Source organism: Protopterus annectens, chromosome 6.part0, assembly GCF_019279795.1.
Source record: "Protopterus annectens isolate FY-2018-M chromosome 6.part0, PAN1.0, whole genome shotgun sequence".
Lineage (NCBI taxonomy): Eukaryota > Metazoa > Chordata > Ceratodontiformes > Protopteridae > Protopterus > Protopterus annectens.
The window spans coordinates 1,585,046,860-1,585,070,290 of NC_056737.1; the positions used below are offsets into that span (position 1 = coordinate 1,585,046,860).

General features: G+C 39.4%; 1 protein-coding gene across 9 annotated transcripts in view; it reads right to left on the reverse strand.

The window, feature by feature from the left end:
• EVL (Enah/Vasp-like) overlaps window positions 1-23,431 on the reverse strand; it is a 1,573,360-nt gene that overhangs the window by 619,554 nt on the left and 930,375 nt on the right. The window lies entirely within an intron of this gene.

Consider the following 23,431-nt stretch of genomic DNA (forward strand, 5'->3'; position numbering starts at 1 on the left):
TCTGAAGATGCATGCTGCTGCAAAACCTGTTACACTATTAACCCTCTAAGTAAATTAGAGTTACTGTCACATGGAATAATGCATATGTTTGTGCATGTGTCTATGAGCCGAAAGTTAAAATATATGCGTACTCGTGTATTTCAACTTGCTGTTCATAATTACATGTACCATCTCCTCTTTCCATCTAATAGGAACCAGAAACTCTAATTCACTTAGAAGGTTAATAAAAGAACTATTTTTTTTATCAGCATGTATTTTCTGAACAATATTCTGGGGTCATCTCTGTGTTTCACTTTCCTCTACACTTCAGAGAAGAGAAGCATATACAGAAACTTTTTCATGGGGAAGCAGGTGGGTTTTTTGAGGAATTTAATTGACCATCAATATATATATATATATATATATATATATATATATATATATATATATATATATATGCATATATCCATGTCTCCACTTTATGAACCCTGCTTCAGCTCTAAACGTGCTCTAAGAACCAAGACAGACTCTTGGCTTATGTCTGCCCCAACATTTTTTTTTAAATCCCAGGCTTGCAGATCTCTTCCAGTACCTTTGAACAACAATTAAGAACAGTAAAACTCTGAGGCAACTGCATAGCCATCTGAAGATAATTTAATTTATCTACCCTTTTTAGCATACATCCTTAAGAGTGTTTATTCCAAGAGCTAAACCTTTGCTTAATAAATGTAATACTTTTTGTAAAATATTTGCTTATTCTAGATAGACTGCTGTACTGGTATAACAGTTTGGTTAAAAATATGATATGTGCAATAAAAGCCCTATATTTGTTCTGTTTATATCACATTTCATGACATGGTAAGGAGAAATAAACACAGGAATGAGGGTCCTCCCTGTGTACACTTCTATTTTCTCCTTCACATTCACTACGTACTTCAAAAACTGGCTAGGCACTGAAAGCACAAATAAGACAGTGCGTATCTGGTGCCAAAATATGACATAATCTACTGGCATTCTTTGTACAAGTGTATAAATGGCACCGTCTGCATTCTCAAATGCGATTCTGAATTAAATAGCAAGTCTGCAGACTTTATCACTCTGCAATGTTGGTCAAGTTACTGTATCCCATCTAAATAAGAAACATAGCTGCACAGAAGATACTCATACGGAAATAAAAATATTCTTCTAATATTTATTTTCATTATGAGAAATAAAAAGGAATTGGTATTACTGTGGTCATTAGTTTGGAGCTGTAAATTTGTTAAACTAGAAGCAGTCACAATTACTCTATTACTGCAACTTCTGACCAAGATGTTTATTTCATAAAGTGAGAAAAAGAGAGAGAGACAGAGATAGAGTGAAAGAGTAATCAAATTTCTTCAGAATATTCTTAGACACTTTCTTAAGCAAGATTCCAGATGTCTAAGGCATTAAAGACATAAAACATACTTTCTCAAAGATGCTTACCTCTCAGACAGTAATATATGTGCATTTATTATTGTTCTGCATGGCCTGACAGACTGAATATTATTGTTTTAAGAAACTATGTATGCAGTTGGAACAACATCAAAGCAAAGGAGACGTGGTATACACTATTTCCCATATTTTATTCTGTCATTTCCTTCATCTACCCATTTTAAAGGTCACACCATTACAGACATTTCAAAAAGCCACAGTTTCTGTATTTAAAATTATGAGACATACTTTACTATTTCAAGAAAGTCTCATATGTTTACTATGTCAACAAAGCTCCGCTTACTTTTTGCTAATATACCTTTTATCTTTAATACCTGCTCATTAACTGACATAGTGCATGTCTTGCTCCCAATTATTTATAGACGTAACAGCGCAGAGGAGTGGGACAAATTTCATCCAGTTTCTTTAAGCTGTCATAGTCACTTTTAGATGGTACTTCACTCCCCCCATTTTAAATTGAGAACTTCCTATTTCTAAGTATGTTAAATCACTTTGTATGTTTATCTCAGCAGTGAATATAATTCCCTAGACCTGATTCAGCCATAAGTACTTGGAATGGCAATATTTAAGAAGAGGGTGGCGTGGTGTGGTTGAAAGGGGAAGTGATGTAAAAATGCATATTTAAAACTACACTTATCTGTATGAGTACCTAAGCCATGTGACTGTATATTTAGGATCTATATGTATGCTTGTGAACAGATATTATGCAGAAATGTATCAGCTATCAAATTTTGAGCCCTTGTATTTGGACAGAACAACATATGTCAGTGTAATACAGTAATAATTCAAGTGCAAAGTGTGTATGTGTAAGCACTGGTGGAGTACGATTTACTATGCAGGCTTTTCTCAGAACACCAGTGCTATGCTGGTCACACTACAGAGCTGACAGTATTTAGCCATGTAAAGATATAACATCTTTGATATTTAACACTGTGGCATGGCATTGTGAATCTTTCTGAATACTGTTTGTGTATCTTCATCCCATCATTTAATAAGTAAACGTAAAGATATTCAATCTATTTTTTCTTCTTTCTCTGCTAATTCACTTTTCAAAAGAGCCCTTCAGATGTGACATTTATCCTAAAGGATAGATCCACCAACTGTAGTTACCCACTTTGCAGAGATGATTTTCTCCTTATAATATCACACTGATGTAGTTTAAAGCCCAGAAATATTTCACTACATTTCAATTTCTTTATACATATTTCTTCCTAGCCGCAGATCATGAATATTCTCCCATAATTCATCTCTCACATTGTCCCTTTAAGAAATTTACAGCACACTGCAAGACATAACGGAGACCACACTATTCTGCTGTTCTCACCCTTAGTCATTTCCAAAGATATTTCATCCTGGTGCTATCTTGTTGACATCAATAAAGTCTTGTAAAACATGCGGATCTACTTCAGAAGCTCGAAGTTTCAAAACTTCATACTTTAAATAATCGAGATCATAAGATCAAAGTTTTGAAACTTCGAAAACCTAATAAAAAAAATAAAAAAAAAAATGTTTACATTTTTGTAGCAGGGCAAGTCCCGCACACCCCCTGCTAATTAAATATACCAACTCCAAGATTGCACTACAGTGAGGAAAATCGTAAATATCCCATTCTGCTCTGTATGGATATCTACATTCAAAATGTTCAAAGTTTCAAAACTTCGATCTTATGGTCTCGGCCTTCTGAAGTTTGAAGTTTTGAAACTCTGAGCTTCTAAAGTGGATCCAAAACATACATAACTAGCAAAGTAAGTCTGTTGTAAGACTTAGTTGTCAAAATCTTTACACTTAAATCACACACACATGTATATGTGTATATATATATATATATATGGATCTAGGACGTTTGCTCAAATGAGCAAACGTCCGAATCCATAACAACCAAACACACTTTAACAAAAGTGCTTTTATCGAAAAAGCGCTTTCGTTAAAGCATTACAACCCCCCCCAAAAAAAAACTGCATTAACGTTTTAGCAATGGGGCTTCACCCCCCCGTACCTCGCCCCCACACCACCCTACTTTAATATTCTCTCTCCGAGACCGCACTACAGTGGGGAAAAGGGAATTTTCCCTTATCCACACCATAGTACGGCCTCGGCAACAGGCATACTTACACAAAAGTGCTTCTTCGGTGAAAAGCACTTTCGTGTAAGTATGCCCGGCCGTTTGGGTTTCGGACGTTTGCTCTTTCGAACAAATGTCCGAGACCCATATATATATATATATATATATATATATATATATATATATATATATATATATATATATATAAATCATATTTATATTTATATCTATATATAAATCATATCTATATTGATAAATCTATAAATCATATCTATATCTATACATACATATGGGTCCTTGGCATTTAATGTCAATGGTATTAATAGCTGTGAGGAACAAAAATTTTGACAGTGTGTTTCATCAAAACATATGTGTTTGGTTGGAGAACATTATTGAGTTATGGTTAGGGTCGGGGATAGGTGAGGGATAGGAGTTGTACGTTTTGTGTGTGAGTAGAGTAAAGTAAGGGGATAGAAGTAGTGTTGTTAGGTGTATGTTTGTGCATGTTTGTGTATCTGAGCATTTCATGTGTAGCTTCAGTGTTATGGGAAGGTTTTTATTAAGGTAATCTGCACGGTTACGGTTGGGGGAAGGGGGAGTTTTAGGGTTAGGGTTATCATCCATTACTAAGGTGCTGCAAGGGGCACTAGCCTCACAGTCAAAGCCATGAAATAATTATGGAAATGATTAACAATGACATAGGAAGCCTACACACACTGAAGCCCACCCAGTTTGTTTTCATCAAAAGCAGGTCATACCTACTAAACCTGTAGACTTATTTGAGAAGGTCGCCAAGGAAATGGACAATTACAAAATGGAGTATGCTGCTTACCTTGACCTGGCTAAAGCATTTTAAACAATTCCCCCACTCGGGCATTGTAAACAAACTTACAGAATTAAGCTTATAGACAGATTCCAGGAAGATAGGATCAGAGAGATCACTCACCCAAAGTGGCAGGCTACTGGGCGAGTCCCTCAGTGCTCTGTGCTGGCTCTGCTCCTCTTTGGCAACTACTTCTAGAAGCAGTCCTAGAATGTGCCAGTATACTAACATCTTATCAGAAGGCTTTCTAACTTCCTTAGACTCCTTATGTGGAAGATCTAACACAAACAAATGACTTGTGCCAATGCCATGGCTTAAGAAATGCATAATAGTACCTTTTGGGAAATTGCCCACTCTGGGAAACTATCATATTAATAAAGCAGCCCTAAGAGTAGATGCAAAAGTCTGGGAATTGGGGATGCATGTAGTTAGTAACCTGGCCTTTGACTAACATGTTTCTAATGTAGTCAGAAAGCCATTCTATATCATTCAGCTTATAAGTAAGGGCATAGCATCTAGGTATAGGGAAGTCATCATGCTACTGTATATGGCCTTCATCAGACCAATAATTGAATATAATGCTCCCTTCAGTATGTACCTTACCAAGAGCATACAGCAACTCAAATGTACACAGAGGTTCCTCACAAAAGGAATACAGGGTATAAAAACAATGCCCTATACAGATCTATGTCTATACTTTGTTTCCTCCAGGCAGCTGTGCCTGGCATGCAAGCCATCCTTGGATCCCATTCTGATGGACCTTTTGCAAGTCCACAGAATGAACTGCATCAGAACTATTAGATTTAAGGCCCTAAACTTTGCTTATGGCATAAAAAAGACATATTGAAGGATAGGTTTATATTTCAGAGAATTTTCATTCTCTGGAATAGACTTCCCATCCAAATGAAACAGAGTCCTCCTCTAACCTCATTCAAACATAACCTGGACCAGGTCATGGGAAATTGAAAATTCTGTAAAGGCCTAGGACCTATGTCTCTGAGGGACAGAGGCAACCATTAAATCATGTTCTATCTAACATGCACCCTTTAGATTAACCTCGGGGTTGCATAGCTAGGCCAATAAAGACCCTAGTACTCATTAGCGTAGTATATACCCATGAACCTATGATCTGATGTTGTCAGTCTTCATCTGTTCTAGACTTGTGGGTTATGGTTTCCGATCCTCGGAAACAATCTGGCTGATGTATAGCTCATGTCAGCCAAAACCTCTCTCCAGCTACAAATCTACCCATAATGCTCCTCTCCACATTACCTCAGATTTTGTTTGTTGCTCTTACGATAAGACACGTCAGCCGACGTCTCTCTCGCAGCTAAGAAAAACTTTGATATTTACTTCTCTCTATAACTGAGTCTGAAATCTTTACTTTCCTCTAAAAAGAAAAAGAATCTTTGGTCTAACCTTTGTGAGTGTGTTCTTTCCCTTACTGTTGGTAATTCTTCCCTTCTACCATCATTGGTAGTTTTCCCTTTCCCCTCTCTCTCACTTTCTCTTCTGCCAACTGTCTAAAAAAAGGGAAAAATCTGCCAACAATGGTAAAGTGTGAATGAGGTTATTTGTCTTTGATATTCCCTTTTTGCTTTCTTCTCTGCCTTTCGGTCTCCTTTTTCTCAGGACTATGCCAGAAAAACCTAAAAGCTCTACTACGGCCTTTAAACAATGTTCAGTGTGTGGCAGAAAATGCTGAACTCTGATAATCATGAAAAATATGTTTACTGTTTGGGTTTGCCTCATTTGAGCATAGACTGTTCCATCTGCCAGGGTGTCAGTAATAGAACTCTGGCAGAGAGGAAGAATAAACTCATTCTCAAAGGGCTCCTTAAAGCCCCTTTTTAGGAAGCTTTGTCCAAGGCCCATCAGTCTCGTCCGGCCTCTGGATCAAAATCCTCCCATATGGTGCCAACCTCTCCATTGGCACTGATTGCTAAAAACACAAACATGCTTCTGAAGGTTCATCTATGGAGCCAAAACCCAAATTTCTGAAGCTTTCGGAACAGTCCGAATCTTTGGCACTGAAAATCTTACTGGGGCCTTCATCACTGACCACGACACCCATTCACTCTGCGATTACTACTGTTCCTACTGTGACTACAACTCTGACACTGGTGCCCACTGCCACTACAGCCATGCTGGTGCTGATGTTCCCCATGGTATAGCTGAAGTCAGATATAACTACCCAACCCAGGACTATTTATTCTCCCTCCCTAGACCCATTCTTTGGACAGCTTCCTAGTCCTTTCATAGAGAAACCCAACTTTCCTTCTGGGTTGTCCATTTGCTCCACCATACGGCTCTCTGAAGTTGATATTGTTATGTTAGTGGATCAGATCCTGACACCCAAGGGTCTTCCCTCATCTTATCAACTCCCTCTCCCTTCCAGTACAGGGGGTTACTCACCTTCGACCCCTACTTATTCTCCTCCTCTGACCACTGTGCAGGCTTTAGAGCTCTTGACTACAACTTCTCAGGCTCCAATGGCTTTGGTGTCGACAACCTTTTTATCTTTGATGCCATGTCTGGCTCTGGCTCCCTCAGTGCCTTTGACACCATTGGGTCCCCAGGACCATGTCTTTGTCATCGGGCCCGAGGGGTTCAAACTGGCCCTTTGTTTTTCTATGGAACTGGCCATATCTCTTTGGGCTGTGCTGGCTGAGAACCCATCCTTGGTTATGGTCTGTGAGGTGGGTCTTTCGGGGGGGGGGGTGTGACCCTGCTTCTGAGTTTGTCTGTCTCATGTCTGGGATCCCATCCCTCCTTAGGGGGGCCTGCCTTTCAGGCCATGGAAAGAGCTTTGGCCACTGCCTCATCTCAGGAGGCTCCTGGGTTACTGGGTTAATCCCCTGTTACCCCAGGTCTTTCGGTTCTGTCACCAGCCTTGACCCCTGGACAGCGAGCCCCAATGTTACAAGATTTGCCTGCCAAAGGAGTAACCTCCTTGGAAGAGCTTTTGTAAGAGGAAACACATTGATTCTCCTTAAGAATCCATCACAAAGGACATGGATTTCAATGAGGGGGAGGGCTCTCCATGGTCACCTCCGGAAGACATCTCCTTCAGAGAAATTCTAGAGATCCTAAAACAGAGGGGTTATTGGAAGTCCAAAGACCCTTCTTCCAAGGACTCCATACACTTGCAGGCCTTTGGTGCTTGGGTGACCACACCTGCTGATGACCTAATTAAGCTAATTGCTCAGTAGACATGGAAGGCTCTTGACTCTGCAGTACCAGCCCCCAGAGACTTGACAAGATTCTTTCAGCTCCTAAAGACCATCCACATTGGGAAAAGGGCTTAGTAGTAGATGCCATGGTAGTAATGGCTGCCCAAAAAGAAAGAACTGGCCGAGGAAAGTTCTACTGTACATCCTCTTAACCGAGTGTCTAGGGTGATAGACAGATTTGGGAAGTAGGTCTATGCATTATCAACCTTCTCCATCAGGTCCTTGAACTTCTTGGCACACTTTACTAGACTTAAAAGGGATCTTGGTAAAGAAGCTTTCAGATACCTTAGCGGGAGCAGTTGCTGTGTGTGTGTGTGGGGGGGGGGGGTCCAAGAAAAAGTGGCCTCCCAGTTAGCTACCCTGAAGTCTATTTCAAATTCGTCTATGAGGCTCATAGCACTTGCAACTGAAGAGGCAACCCGGTCAGCAGGTTCAGGTGTTGCTATAAGAGGACATGCTTGGATGTGCCTGTGTGAGCTTGTGGAACTACTCAAATCTTCCTTTGTCAATGCTTCCTTTGATAGATCCTCTTTGTTTGAACCCAAGGTAAAGGAAACTCTATCCAGGTGTTTAAAAGATGGAAAGACTGTGTCTGCTGTGGGCATGCATTTTTCCACTCCTCAATGATCCTACTCCAGGAATCAAAGGAGTGGTAAAATGTGGTTCAAGAAATCTCACAAGACTTTCCAGGACACACGTGGTTCAGACTCCCCTTGGTGCAGAGGTGGGAGTTATAATAGAAGACATCATCCCAGAGGCAGGGGTGATCCACAGAATGAAGGTTCCAGGAAGTCCTTCTCTGATCACCCCTACAAGCGCTCCTGAAAGGGGGCCTAATTGCTTACCTCTGGAGGCAGTCGGGGGAAGATTCTCCTTGCACCCGAATGCCTGGTGATGCATATCATTTCCAGAGGTTATTTAATTCCCTTTACTCTTTACCCGAGAGTTCCAGCAAGATTCCCTGAAGTTCCACCCAGTCAGAGAGATCAAGCAGCACAAAAGCTGCTATGAAAAAGAGTCATCAAAAAGTGAAGTCCCACCAGACCAATTAAGTTCTGGATTTTACTCAAGATTCTTTTTAGTGCCAAATAAAACAGCAGATAGGAGACCAATTTTGGATCTTAGTATTCTGAAAAAAATTTGTCCAACAGTCAAAACTCTGGATGGTCATGGTTCAGTCAATTCTTCCATTCTTAGAGGAAGACAATTGGATGTGCTCTATTGACTTTCAAGACGTGTATTGCCACATAAAGGTGGACAAACACTCTAGAAAGTTTCTCCGCTTCCAGCTAGGAACCAGTCATTTCCAATTCAGAGTGCTGCCCTTTGGTCTCACCACAGCCCCCGGGGTGTTCACCAAATGCATGGCAGCAGTCACAGCACACTTGAGGATGCACAGATTCCGAATGTTTCCTTACCTAGATAACTGGCTTCTCACCACTTCCACCAGGCATCTACTACTACAAACTACAGATTTAATTCTGGAATTATCCCAACAATTGGGCATCACTGTCAATCATGCAAAATCTCAACTAACCCGTTCTCAAGGCATGGAGTTCATCGGAGCTCACCTAAACACTGTATCTTGTGTGGCATTACTTCCCCTACACAGATTGCAGAAAATACATTCATAGGGTCATCCTCTCCTTCGCTCAAACAAAATACCAGCTCAGCAGATTCTGCAGGCTTTGGGCTACAAGGCAGCAGTTATTACATTAGCTCCAATGGCAAGATTTCACATGAGGCTTCTTCAATGGTTACTTGCAAAGCAATGATCTGTTCTAACCCACCCTATGAATCATTTAGTTTTCATATCCAGCTGATGCAAAAACGACCTGTCCTGGTGGATGCAGTCCAAGACATTCTTCCAGGCCATCCCTCTTCTTCCCCACACTCCACATCCCAAGGCCATAGTGACCACAGATGCTTCCCAGATGGGGTAGGGGGGGCATTATCTTAGGAAGATGGTTAAAGGCACTTGGTCCCCCTCCAAGGCCAATCTGCATATCAATGTCCTACAGCTGAAGGAACAAACAGGGTGAACCAAGTCCTACCTACTGTGTCGAGAAGCCCTCCGTATGTGGCAGTGGGCCTTAACTTCCAACCGCTTTCTGACAGCAATGTGCATCTCAAGGAGTTCAAACTTGATAGGGACAAACTGAGCGGATGCATCCTCGTGCCTAAAATTCCCTTAGTCACCAGGCATAATAATATTCCTTTCCCATGCGACATGTTTTGTTGGCTTCTCATAAACCATCTACCAGGAGTCTATACCTTAATAAATGAAACAGATACTCTATGTGGGCTTCTGATAATGGCCTAGACCCCTTTTCAGTGCCTGTAGAAAAAGTTCTGGAGTATCTAGTTGCCATATTTGGTAAAATAAATTCTGTTTCTACAATCATGGTTATCCTAGCAGGTATTTCAAAATTCCATAATTGTATTGGGAAACAGCTTTTGATGTATCACAGGCTCCATAAGGTTTTTCTTAAAGACACTATCTGTTTGAAACCTCCTTTCAAAGAGCCACTACTGTCATGGGACTTGACTGTTGTATTACAATCACATACTTCACCTCCGTTCAAAGCTGCAGCTACCTGTGACTTAAAATTCCTTTCTTGGAAGACATTACTTCTCATAGCCATCCCTTTGGCAAGGCAAGTCTCTGAATTACAGGCTCTATGCTCTAAAGCATGTTATTCAGTTTTCCATAAAGACAGAGTATCACTTAGAAAAAAAAATGATCTTCTTTCCTAAAGTGATTTCAGAGTCCAATATCAACCAGTCCATAGACTTGCCTGTATGTTTTTCCAAATTTTTCTAGCAAAGGCAAGTACTGGCTGCACCTTTTGGATGTGCATAGGCAATTATGTTTCTATCTGGATAGAACTAAGCAATTTAGACAATCAGAACAATTATTTTTATCCTTTGCAAGTGCAACTTTTGGCAAACCTGTGTCTAAGATTACTCTGTCCAGATGGTTAATGGACTGGATATATTTCATTTACATGAAACAAAAGCTAAAACTCCTTATGCCATTGAAGGCACATTCTACCAGATCTATGGTGACTTCATCTATTTTTCATTCTAAAGCTTCCATGTCAGACATTTGCACAGCTGCAACATACTTTTATTACTCATTACAAGTTGGATACGGTCTCAAGGGGAAGAGCCTATTTTGGTTCTATGGTTCTCAGGAATATTCTCCCATAGGGCCACCCAGGATCTAAGGTAGCTAGGGACTCTGTTGCACAAGCTGTCAGTTCCATTAGACACCCTAGTCAACCAAAGCTTGAGCACCAGCTCTGTCCCAGCTGAATGGAGGACAGCCACTGTCATCCTTCTACACAAAGGTAGAGTGTCCACTGACCCAGGCAATTATAGGCCCATCAGCCTAACTAGCCTGATCTGCAAAGCCATGGAATGCATTATCATGGACCTTATAAACAAGGACATTGGCAATCTCCAGACGCTTGACCCCACGCAGTTTGGTTTTGTCAAAGGGAGAGCATGCCTGTTAAACTTGGTTGACTTCTTCAAAACAGTCACCAAAGCCATGGATGAGGGGAAGATGGTGCACACTGCCTACCTTAACCTAGCCAAAGTCTTTGACACTATTCCTAAGTCGGGCATAATAGATAAATTCTCCCAGTTAGACATCGACCTGTATGCTACCAGATGGGCAGCTAACTGGCTCACTGATAGAACCCAGTCAGTCAAAGTAACGAGAGGTGCACCCCAAGGATCGGTCTTGGGGCCTCTACTGTTTGTGATATACTTTTCTGAGGTGCAAGCTAAAATCAGTGGTCTGTGGCTGGCCAAGTTTGCTGATGATTGCAAGCTGGGCACTGCCTTAAATTCCCCTAGTGATGTGAACATCCTCCAAGAGGGCCTTAATCACACTAATGACTGGTGCCAGAAGCATGGCCTCAAACCAAATGCCAAGAAATGCATCATTGTCCCCTTTGGGGAAAATGGCATCCTCACTAATTATTACATTAATAACAATGTACTAAGCATGCAATCAGTCACGAGGTACTTGGGCACCCAGGTTGATAGCAACCTCACTTTTGACTACCACGTTGCCTCCATTGTATAGAAGACTTTCTACATGGTCCACCTCATAAATAAGGGTATTTCATCCAGGAAGAAGGAGGTCATAACATCCCTGTACTCCTCCCTTATCTGACCCATTATCAAATACAATTCCCTCTTCAGCATGTACCTTGTCAAGCACATGCAGCAGTTGGAGAGACCACAGAGGTTCTTGGCCAGGAAAATCCAGGGTCTCAAACACCTATCCTATACAGATAGGCTAAAAGCCCTGTCCCTCTACTCAGTCTCATACAGACTGCTCAGAGGTGACCTGTGTCTGGCATACAAGGCCATCTCAGACCCAGCCTTGATGGAGTTGCTGCATATTCATAAGACAAACTCCACTCGAGCAACCCGTATGCAAGGCCTTAACCTGGTCTGCGACATTAATAGAACTTGCTGTGGGAGAGATTTGTGTCCCAAAGACTCCCCCATTTGTGGAACAGACTCCCTCTCCATGTCAAGCAGAGTACCTCTCTAACCTTCTTTAAGAGGAACCTGGACAACTAGATGGGAAACAGAAAATACACCCCTGGGATCCCACCTGTGTCCCTGGTGAAGAGGGGAAACCAGTGCTGACTTTGAGGGAACATGGGCAACAGTCTTGGCTAGGCTTATAAGGGCCTGTGGGCAATAGCTTAGTATCATCCTATGAACCTAAGAACAAAACCCTTCCACCTGCCACCTCCTTTAGACTTCTGGTGGAGAGATATTCTGTCCTGGGTTCTTATTGTTTGGGATGCCTTGGACAAGGTTTCTAACATATATTAGAGTCTCTTCTTTATCTGATTGCAAACTCGATCTGAGGTAATGTGGAGAGGGCCATTATGAGTGGACTTGCAGCTAGACAGATGTTTTGGCTGATGTGAGCTATATATCGTCCAGATCGGTTCCAATCCCCACAACTCAAGAATAGATGAAGATCGGCAACACAGATGGAACATTATGGTAATACATAACTTCTTTTTTCTTGTTCATGGGGGCAGCTGGGTCATGAAAGTAAGGGGCTTGGCTTCATTTTTCTATTACTAAATTCAATGAAGTACATATTAGACATATAATTGCCTATGATTTGATGAAGGATACTTTTCTTGGTAATTTGTGAGCGTGTCTTCCACATTTTGATTGTTTATAAACTGGATTGTGAATAGAAGAAGCACTGATTAAAAGGGTGATTTGCACGGTCAGGTTACAATGATCCAGTATAAAGTCAGTTGTGATTTATATTTGTTTAAAGTGACTTTGTAGTGTCATGTTTCATGAATAAACGCAATGTATATGTCTGGTGAATGTTGACTTGAGTGTCATGCACAGCACTGAGATGGAATTTCAAACTTCATGCCAAGAATGAGATAACTGAAATTGGTAAATAAATAATCTTTTCTGGTTTTGTAGTTTAACATTTAGTCAAAGATGAATCAGATCATATAGCCTGGTATTAGGGATAATTAATGTTTATGGCAGTGGTTGGACAATGCATTGCATCTTTAAGAAGATGGATCGAATTTGAGGTGATATATATAACTGAGGGACTAAGAGTGAATTTTTATGATATTGTCCTTTCCTTCTCCTGTTCTGTAATCTTATACCAGATCATTTAGTAAGAGGGTATAGATAAAATAGGTTGACATTTTTATAAATGGTGACTTTTGGTCATGGGAAGGTAAGGGTAAGATGACTGATATGATGTGATGCCCTAAGATTACCTATGTCAAAGTACATCATCCAGGAAATGATTCTGTTGTTGATAAGGTGTTGTTTCTATACGATAAAAAGGCAGCCAAAACTCAAAGTAAACCAATGAAATACAATAAAAAGCAGAAAGGCTACCACGGCTAAAGGCATATACTTTATTAAAAAACAATAAAAAATGGATAAGCACTTTCACGTAAATTACGCTTCATCAGATCCATACATAAACGATCATTGCAATTCTTTTATGGCTAACAACCCACCAATTACAAAAACATAAAGAAAATAGCCAATCACATTAACAATTCAACTTACATCCTTTCAGGGCAGGTTTTAGACACACATTAGCATTTATCCCTGGATATTTTTCAGTCTGTAACCTGAGTATCCATTGTAATTCAGCCCTCTCTATATGGTTGTTTGGGTCACCTCCCCTAATATTTTCCTGCACACATCGTAGAACGTTAAAAATAAAATCTGTAACCATTGTTTTCATTTATGTTTGTCCAAAGCATTCTTCATATTCCTACTTTTAATATCATAAATGTGTCTTAAAATTCTTTCTTTTAACCTTTTAGTAGTCTTTCCCTCATAAAATCAAGCACATGTGTCACAGGTGGCTAAACAGACAACATGTGCTGTTTGACAATCAGCATAGCAATTAGGTTTAAAAGTGAAATTGAAATGTGGATGTTGGAAAGTCTGTTGCTTCGATACTACTGAACAGGGTCTACAGGCCCATCATGGAAATGTACCTATCCTCTCAGTTATCAGAGATTGTGGCTGTCTCCGGTTACAAAGGAAATTTTTAAGATTGTTACAATTCTTAAAACTAAAACTAAAACAGCTGTCTTCTTGTCAACAACCAAAGGCTGCCAGTTTTTGTGTATAATATCACATATGGACTCCACATCATTGGGTAAACTTAGTAACAAAACCTCAATTTATGATTAATAGAAATGTCTCGTGGATGAACAGTGGAAGATTTCATACTGACATTTGAATAGAATGGTTTGGCTATAGTGTGTCTGTTGTTAAGTATCTCTCGTTTAATGCTATCTACACATTTTTTGTCATAGCCTCTAGCTAAAAATTGTTCACATAGTTTTGATAAAATCATCATCTCTTGTCTATAGCCTGGAGGCTCTAATAAATTGACTTTTAACAATACTGGGAAAAATATGCCTGGGATGCATACTCCCATGTGATAACATGCTGTTCTTCCCGCATTCCTTTCTATATAATACAGTGTTAATGGCACCTAAAGAGTCCATATTAAGCTGGACATCTAAAAAACAACACTGTGATGTGAGGCTTTCATTGTAAATTTTAAAAAATCTGTAGTGGTTTCTAAATATGCAACTAACTGGTGTAATAGTGCTTCACTACCGGACCATAAAAGAAAAATGTTGTCCACAAAACAACGGTAAAACCTAATGTATTCTATATACAGGTTGTTATTAAAAACATACATGTCTTCCCAATTATACATGACAGGATTAGCATATGAATTTGCACAAGGGGGTGCCCATAGCGACACCCCATTTCTGCAAGTAAATATCACATCAAAAGGTAAAACCATTATTTTCTAGAATTAACTCTAGCAACGTACAAACAAGCATGACAGAGTCATTACTGTAGTCACTTTTGGTAGTAAGTATATTTCTTATAGCCTCAATCCCAAAATCATTAGGTATGGAGGTAAATAAATTCTTCACGTCTAAAGTTACTAGCAACCAACCATTCACATTACCAGCAGTGCTCATGTATTGATATAAGTCAAGTAAAGCATTATTACGGTCTTTCAACACTGTTGGCACTGATGATTGAACCTTTTTAAAAATTTTTCCTCTACAAATATAGACAGGGGTTCAGTCGCCCAGCCACCCCTGCAACAATGGGTCACATAGGTGGACTGAGAGAATCCTTATGAATTTTAGGTAAACCTTTTATAATAGGTAATACAGGGTGATCAACACATAAAAACTGGTATAGCTGCTATTACACATCAACAATTCATACAGAGTATCCTGTATTTGTTTCAATAATTTATGGACATTTAAATTGCCCACTTTAACATGTTTTATCTTCCATTTGTAAACATTGCTTGATATTATAATAATCTGATGTGTTCATAATCACTACAGTCCCTCCCTTGTCCACTGGTCTAATACAAATTTCCTTATTGTACATTAAGCCTTCCATTGCTCTCCGTTCCTGAACACTCAGATTATAATAACCTTTATTATGTGGGGCATTTAAATGCTGAGAGATCTCCTCTTCACATACCTGAACAAATAAAGTCAACATTTGGAAGCAACTGAGGATTAAACATGCTAAGTTTCTTAAAGGCCTTTACATTGTTCGAGCACTGATTCCCAAACAAAAGTTTCAAAGACACATTGCGGGAAACATTCGCAAATCAACTCGAACGCCACTTACTTTAGAAGCGGTGGGTGGAAAAAAGTATTGTTTCTGATCAAGGTTGCAGAGAAAAAAACAAAAAAAAAAACAAAAAAACAAAACAAAAAAAAAAAAAACAAGAAAAAAAGATGACAGAAAGAAATGAGCCTCCATGCAGAAGTTTAGACATTGTAGTAAGTAATGACCCAGAGAACTGTTTAAACATCTTTAGGTCAGAAATAATTTAAACACTTTCTGTACATCTCCTGATAGTCCTGAGGGACTATAGGTGCTCAGTCAGAATATCAGATATTACTATCCAAAGCTTCCTGTTTAGACTGCTTACACTAGTAAATTTCAAAAAGGTAAACAGAGCACAAAGAAAGGGCACAGGACAATAGAAGGCTTCTGTGGAGAATAATAGAACAAAAGTAGTTAATGACAGAGATGTAAAATTTTCACACACAAAAAATGAGGAGCTTCAGGAATACATACTGTGAGTTTAAGTGCATCGTACAGTATAAACTAAGTGCTAGGATCCAACAGACATCTGAAGAAATGGGGTGACCCACGAAAGCGCTTGTATTGAATAAAGATTTTTATACTGGATTTTACAGCCATCTCCAAGTCCTGGTGTTTTGCTTCTTATTCTGGATCTGTTTGGTGCAGGACAAGTGAGTTCTAAAGCTTTGGTGGCAGTTTTGTGTTTTTTACTTCCATATCAACATTCTTTGGTACCAGTAGATGGTATGGATTGGGCCTGATTGTACTTAATTAAGTCTAATGACAAAATGGTGTAAACTAACCCAGATGGTTAAAGGTGTAACCACAAACCGTGAAACTTTTAATACTGATCTCATTTTTCTATATAACACTCACAGGCTTATAAAAAGAAGTCCAAATTCCAGAAATCAGTATGCTGTTTCAAATATTTTAATATAAGGCAATTCTCATTGTCTAAATATTGAAAGAAACAAGCAATAGTACACCTCCAGTCTAAAATGCTCGTTCAGAAAGTGAAGTATTACTAAGATATAGTTACAAGGTGTCACAAGCCCAGTTTGGTAGCTAATTATAGCAACCAAAAAACAGTGTCTGCAATTTCATATCAAAGTCACATAACTCATACTGAAGTTACACACTTCATAGGATTAATTACAGATTAAGGAATTAATTAAAAAGTACAACATTAATGCTTTAGATCAACACCCAGTGTAAAATCTGCATGGCAGTTATCTTCATAGCCGTATCATTCATTGTTGCTGATAGAGGAATGGCAAAATTCATATTCTAAATAAGTTACTCTGCCACTTCTACTAGAATATCCCTTTGAAATATCTAGTTGAACTGAAGACCAAGCCTTGAGTTGGCTGTGCTCAAATCCTAAGCAATTCAAACAGTATAAATCACTATCTGTCCATGTAATCTTTAACAGTGAATCACATAACCATTCAGGGTCATAAGAACATAACAGCTCAAATGTAATTAACAACTTCATCTGCAGTATTTCAATATAACAGAGACAGGAAGTCAGTGACACTGAAAGACAAGTCCTCTGGCTGTATGTTACACTATGTCAGGATGGCATTATACAGGTCTGAGCTTTATATTTATAACAATGTAGCCAAGTGTTAGAATTTCATTCAAAGAATCAGCTCATATTCCACATGCTAGTACATTTAGTACTGAAATCTAACACAGTAGATAAGAATAAGTAATATTTTTTGACAGCAAACTGCAGCTTTTTGAACAACAGTCCACAGAATGATTGGCAGTGGAGTTTTACAGGGTTGACTTGCCAGCCCAATGACCAGTCTTCCACTGAATGCACACAGATGCACACACTCACACCTAGGGCCAATTTGGAGTGTCCAATCCACCTTCAGCATGCCTTTGTGATGTGGGAGGAAATCAGAGCACCAGGAGAAAACTCACATGATGGCAGGGATGACATGCAGACACCGCACAGAAAGCACCTCAGCCGCGAATCGAGCCTGAGAACCTCTTGCTGTGAGGCAGCAATGCTAAGAGCTGCACCACTGCAGTCTGTGGACTGATGTTTTGCTGTGGTGACCCCTAATGGGAAAAGCCAAAATGAAAAGAAGAAGACTGAAAATAGTCGGGAAGTTTTGCAGAAGTCCCCCCTTGGACAAGTTTCTCAGGTCGAGAATTTGATGCAAGTGCCTATGGATATTTGTTAGACTTTGAAGACTTTCGTGTATAGTCTTGGATTAGAATGAAATATTAAAATGGCTACTGTTTCTTGCTTGCTTTTCTGTTAAATTTTTAAATACTATTTTCCCTTTATAATTGGACCATAACAACAAAGCCTGTGACTGAGGCCAAAGTGTGTAAAAATTGTATTAAATGGTGCTGTTTCAGAGGAAATTAATATTTCATCATACACATACTGCTCATAAGAATATAAATAAAGAATTTACTGTTGACCAAAACAGGACATCCTGACGCTTATAATACTCTACTTGCTAACATTGTTATTTATCACCCTTCTTTCTACGCTTCGCAGGAAGTGACTTATGAGTATCGGACATATTTCAGAATTCTCTGCAGCCATTTATTCCATGGGTTCCTAAAGATATTGTTCTGTACATCCAAAGGGACATTCTCATATTACCTACACAGCTGCTGTCATTCTATAGTTGTCCAATATGTGTTAGCTTGGGAGGAGATGGCTGGCAGGCCTTTCTGCTTTGCCAGTGGTGATCTGTACCTTTCTTGCCGAGTTCTTTGCATCCCAGATAAAGCCTTTGTTGCACCCATGATGCTTTTTTTGGGGGGGGGGGCAGATTCTGTCTGCCAGACGTTCTAACTTAGTAAATTAATGTTGCTTTACTCAATGCCATCACTCTAAACAAACTGAGGCTCTACTGCAACTTGAACGCATTCATACATGTGTAGTTGCAGAGAGATGGTTTCACAACAAAGCACTTCTTCTTTTTTTGGTTTTAGTGCCTATCTTGTCTTCAGACCTTGTATGAGAGTATCAGTATTTGTCAAGAATATCATCACTTCATGACAGATTCTGTAGGACACCAAATGTAAACTACTAGATGTTCAAATCATCCTAAATAAGATTAATTGCCACTTCATGGCTAGGTATTGAGCATGATATTCGGATTAATCCTAATCCCTAATCCCTTATCTGAAATCCCAGTTAAACCTAACACCTTCCTATTGGAGGACTTCAACCATCCATTGATAAACTGCCTGACCCACAATGCCAGTGGTCAGCATGTCCAAAGGCATCCTTGAGAACAGAGAGAGAGAACAACCATCCATTGATAAACTGCCTGACCCACAATGCCAGTGGTCAGCATGTCCAAAGGCATCCTTGAGAACAGAGAGAGAACAACCATCCATTGATAAACTGCCTGACCCACAATGCCAGTGGTCAGCATGTCCAAAGGCATCCTTGAGAACAGCCGCTTTCACTTTCAATTTTTACCAGCATTTAAACAGCTGCATAGAAAAGTCTGTAACCGTCCACGCTAAATGTAATGGTGAATTCAGAATAAAACTCTATGCTGGAATACCCATGGTAATAAACTATATGACAAAAGAAGGAAAATAACAAAATGCTCTAAGAAATCCCCATGTCCCGACTTCAAGACCATAATGGAACATGCCAGCAAGGAAATTAAGGGCACGCTTAGAAAATGTAAATCAGAGTATGAACTTAAGATTGCTACAAGTCCTTCTTCAGTTACTTCAGAAAATTAAGGAATAATGTCCAACAATGATTTGAGCTCATCAATAATAATATAATATATTCTGATCCCAACGATATAGCCAATTATATTAGCTGATACATTTAGTGCTAACTTGACCTCACCTACCCATCTTATTGCTCATACTACCACTGAAAATCTATTTTTCCTGAAAGCACATTGGAACAAGTCTTTGGCATAACTTTTAAAAGCTACAATTAACACTTTTATGGGACCGTAAAACATATGAGACTGCATTCTTATCAGTGCTAAATATGCACTATTACAACTCCTACTTAAACTGTTCCACCTTACCTTATCCACAAGGTTTATGCTTCATGCCTGGAAAACAGCTACTGTGATTCCCGTACACAAGGATGGGCCTGCTACAGACCCAGATAATTATAGGCCTATCAGACTCACCATGCTTATATACAAAGCCATGGAATACATCATGCAAAAAAGTGCAATATAGTATTGTTCAGCAAAAAAGCTGGACCCATGACATATATTACAAAATATACCCCTCTTCCACCAGATACAGTAATAAGATACTTGGATCCATACGTGGACATTTTTCTCTCTCTCTCTCGCTCATTTGATCATTATATATAAAGTAGCTAAAATTTCTTAAAATATTTAATCATTTTCATAAAAGTTGCATCTGTTCTAAAGCAGTTTTTTCACATTGTGTCTAATTTGGTATAATTATTTAAATTATATATGTTTTTGCATTATTTTCAAAGACTGTAGAATTATTGTTCTTAAAATATTTTTTGTAATACTTTTGGAGATTTTCTCCCTGGGCTTCTGCTGAAAATTGGCACCTACCTAGTCAAATTTTAACAGTACTCAACTGTCAATCAATAAATAATTATGTTTCACCCATAGTTAGGGCAGTCATCAGTCTGGCACAATTAATTTCTAAGGGAATACCATTAAGATTTAGAGAAGCTAGCCTATCTTTATTCTCTTCCCTTATCAGACCTATCATTGAATACAATTTTCCCTGTGGTACATACAAATCCAAGCATATAGCTCACCTGGAAAGATCCAAATGATTTTTAACCAAGAAAATTAAAAGCCTTAAATCCCTCAACTATCGTGCTAGATCAATACAACTCTCCATATACTCAGTAGTATACCTGCAGGTCAGAGGTGCTCTATGTCTCACTTTTCATATCTTATTCAACCTCCTATTTCTTGGAAAAAAACAGTGTCTCTACAAACATCTGCACTAGGGACCTAAATCTACACCAAGAAATAAAGAAACCTCACTGGAGGGTTAGATTCCTTACTCCAGATTCCACCCTAAAAAATAAGTTAACTCTGCAAGTCAAGCAAAGTAGTTCTTTGTTTACTTTTAAGGCTGGTCTTGATAATTGGATGAGTAGATAAAACAGGGTTATCATGTGCGACCCTTTTTGACTTGGGAGGTAAGGCAGTTCACACAGCCTACCTTGACCTTGCAAAAGCCTTTGACACAATACCCCACTCGGGCATCATAGACAAACTCACCAGCTTAAATGTAAACCCATATGTCACAAGATGGGTTGCAAACTGGCTCAAGGACAGAACCCACAGGGTCAGAGTTGCTGGAGCCATGTCAGACTCTAAGCCGGTCACAAGCGGTGTCCCACAGGGCTCAGTCCTGGGACCCCTCTTGTTCGGCATTTATTTTTCCGATGTTCAGGCAAACATAGGAGGATTGTGGCTGACAATGTTCGGAGATAACTGCAAACTGGGCGCCATAATTGATACTCCAGCGGATACAAGCATCCTTCAGAGAGGCCTCATAGAAATGGATAATTGGTGCCAGAGCCATGGCCTTAAGCTGAATGCCAAAAAATGTATAGTCATACCCTTTGGGAAAAACAAGGTACCCACAAATTACCACATAGGTGGTAATCCATTAAGTATGGAAGAGGTAATCAGGGACCTAAGGACCCGAGTTGACAGTAACCTCTCATTTGACACTCACATTGCCAAAGTGGTTAGGAAGACCTTCTATATTGCCCACCTTATCATGAAGGGATTCACATCTAGATCAAGAGAGGTCATTGTGCCCCTGTACTCTTCTCTTATCAGGCCCATGATTGAGTACAATGCCCCATTTGGGATGTATCTTACCCGACACCTGCAGCAGTTGGAAAGACCCCAAAAGTTCCTCACCAAGAGGATAAAGGGTCTCAAACATATGTCATATGCTGCCCGGCTGAAGAAACTCCAGCTCTATTCAGTCACATACCGCCTACTCAGAGGTGATCTATGCCTGACGTACAAGGCCATGTCCAATCCGGAATTAATGGACATGCTCCACCTCAGAAAATCCAAATCCATCAGAGCCACAAGAGCAAGAGATTTGAACCTCAACACAGAAATAAATAGGACGTGCTGGAGGGACAGATTCATAACCCAGAGGCTCCCTACACTCTGGAACAGAATCCCAGTCCATGTTAGGCAGAGCCCCTCACTAACTCTCTTCAAGAGAAATCTTGAGGAGTGGATGGGAGATCGTAGGTTTACCCCGGGGGTCATCTCTGTGTCACTACTAGACAGAGGCACAGTAAACTAAACCCTAAATGGGCGTAGTATTCTCATCCTAAGGGGTGGTGAAAGCCACACACACTCTGGCTAGTCTTAGAAATGCCCTAGGGCAGATAGCCTAGTATGAACCTATGAACCTATGAACTATTTAAGGGCTTGTAAAGGATGAAAAGAACTTTTATGTGTGTCTCCTTAAATATGTTCATGGCTAGACATGTTATGGCTCCTGTGATTGTTTGTCTAGTGCTATTCATATGCTCTCAACAGTGATAAGCATTTTGACATGTAAATATAGAATGGAATTAATAAATGGTCTCTGCATTTGAATGGGTGGTTTGATGGATAGTTTGAGTAGAACATTTGCATGTGTTTACAGGGTATGCAATCACTTATCAAACAGTGCACCAGAAATTAACCCGTAGCATCTGTGGTAAAAATGAAAGCATCTAAAGTTACGACACCGAAAACAGGACCAACTATATCCAGAAGTTATCATGAAGAAAATAGTTTTGAGTGTATCATACTGCAGTGGAGGTCTACACATACTGAAGTTTTTTTTTTTTTCACCTAATAGGTCAAGCCTTAATTACATAATGACCCAGTGATGCTGTTACTAGTTTTCATAGATGCTAAACTTTCTTCACTGGAATCTGTAAGGCACATATTGTGACATAAAGTAGAAAGAATATAAAGGTAAGATACATGTTTGCTTGTTTGCAATAAAAAGAATAATGCATTTTCACCATTATATTTCTTGTCCAAACCCTTAACATCACTGATTTCACTATGTATGAGTTTTGTATTAACAACCACATCACACTATTATTTACAATTCACATATTGTTATGAAAAGTCGATTAATTCTGCTGGGGTGGGTTTCAGTTGGTTTATTTCAGAGACATCCATGCATTTCATTATCATATTAGACAAAATAGATGACATACTGTTTTCACATGAATAGTAAAACTGAATTGAGTTATACATGCTACAGAATTTTATCTTTCAGATGTTAACATTTCTTTCAGTATGTTGTTACCAGATTCTTGAATGGCAGTCACACCTCTGTTACAGAAGATTCTAATCATGGTAAGGCCTACATTTTTCCCAGCAGCAAGTAATCATATGAGCTTATGTTTATTGTGTGCTTGTGTGATTGTGGGTGCACGTATGTCTGTCTGCATCCTTGTGTGAATGTATATGTTTGTGTGTGTTCATGCATGTGTGGGTATGTGTGCATGCATGTGTGTTCTTGTTTGTATGTGTCTTTGTAGCCAGAAAATAAAATTGTTCTGTGGTTTGTTACTTCAAATAAGTTATAACCAATGATCTATACTCTTAAGGCTGTATGTCGGAAATGGAATGGGATGGGACTAAATGTCTTGCTGAAAACCAA